Source organism: Penaeus monodon, chromosome 29, assembly GCF_015228065.2.
Source record: "Penaeus monodon isolate SGIC_2016 chromosome 29, NSTDA_Pmon_1, whole genome shotgun sequence".
Taxonomy (NCBI): domain Eukaryota; kingdom Metazoa; phylum Arthropoda; class Malacostraca; order Decapoda; family Penaeidae; genus Penaeus; species Penaeus monodon.
Genome location: NC_051414.1, coordinates 33,830,269 through 33,831,428, shown reverse-complemented (window position 1 = coordinate 33,831,428; position 1,160 = coordinate 33,830,269). Strand labels below are relative to the sequence as shown.

Genomic DNA, 1,160 nt, shown 5'->3' with positions numbered 1-1,160 from the left:
CTTATCTCATTACTTGGATCACCATCAATTTTTATCATTATTTTTATCATCACCATTGTAATAATTCGATGATATATTAAATCGTTTTTAATTTATTGTTCTAACTCATCATCTTTGTGCTTTTCATCATCATTATTGCATTTTAATCATATTCATTATTATTGCATTTCAAAATTAGTAGCACCTTATTCTAATCTCAGTGAGAAAGAAAATTATTCCAATTTGATTATTATGACAGTCATTGTAAAATTACTGATAAGTAATCGCTTAATTTCTTCTTTCTTATTTTATCGGATTTTAGACTATATCAAAAGCCGAATGTTATTTCTTTGATTCTCATGCTTCGCGTAAGAGGTTTTTTTTCAGTAAAAGGAGAGATGATGACGTCGCTCTCTTAGGATTTTTTCAACCATAAGAAAATCTTCTAGAAACCGCCACCTCATATAATATAGTTGTTCGTAAATCGATGATATAATTATTGAAAATTCCTATCGTTGTCGAATTAGAAGCACGTACAACGCATCACCAGATATAATATAGATTTCCTAAAAGAACGTCAATTCCGGAATCCGCTCTTGTTACGAAAACGAGTCGACGTGAAAGAGAAATCAAAACACGGGACGCGACGAGTCTTGGTAAATCCCTCCTGGAAAGCCCCACGAAACACTGGTGGGTGTGAATGGCTGGTAGAGTATTAGGTATAAGTGAGTCGTTGCAGGGAAGGTAGTTTGGTTGGTTTTGTTTATATGAGGACGTCAGAATAGTTTCGTCTTGTGTTGTCATTTTTCATTGGTTTTAAATTTTAGAGGATTATTTGGTGTGATTTTTTAAAACTTTATTAACTACTGGAGTGAATTTGTTTCATTCCGATAATATATCATAAATGTGACCGTATCGACGCATGATAGATTAATTACGTGACATTGCATTAGTTGCCTTGGGGTTTGGTCTAGAGGATCCAGGGGAGAGGGACGAAAGGAGTCTGAAACCCTGTAAAGGAAAAAAGGAGAAGAAGAACGGGTTTGGTTGGAGTGCGAGGCAGAAGAAGGATTCACCAGGGAGAGAAAGAGAGTTTAGGAGTATAACACTGCAGGTAATCATGCAGCTGTTGTCTGTACATCGTTAGACACACGACGGCAATCTGAGTGTGTGTGTGCATG

The 1,160-nt window shown here is 35.9% G+C and overlaps 2 protein-coding genes across 3 annotated transcripts in view; one reads left to right on the top strand and one right to left on the bottom strand.

Annotated features, from left to right (window-relative positions):
* Positions 1-1,160, bottom strand: part of LOC119591849 (nuclear transcription factor Y subunit gamma-like) — a 22,890-nt gene that overhangs the window by 19,685 nt on the left and 2,045 nt on the right. The window lies entirely within an intron of this gene.
* The window catches only part of LOC119592192 (probable RNA-binding protein EIF1AD), a 4,619-nt gene continuing 4,014 nt past the window's right edge, over positions 556-1,160 (top strand). Inside the window, exon 1 of one of the 2 annotated variants that reach the window (XM_037941024.1) lies at positions 556-669. The gene's annotated coding sequence lies outside the window, so the exon portion shown is untranslated. Of the gene's footprint in view, positions 670-937; positions 1,094-1,160 lie in introns of those variants that run through there. The other variant, XM_037941025.1, reaches the window with a different exon arrangement.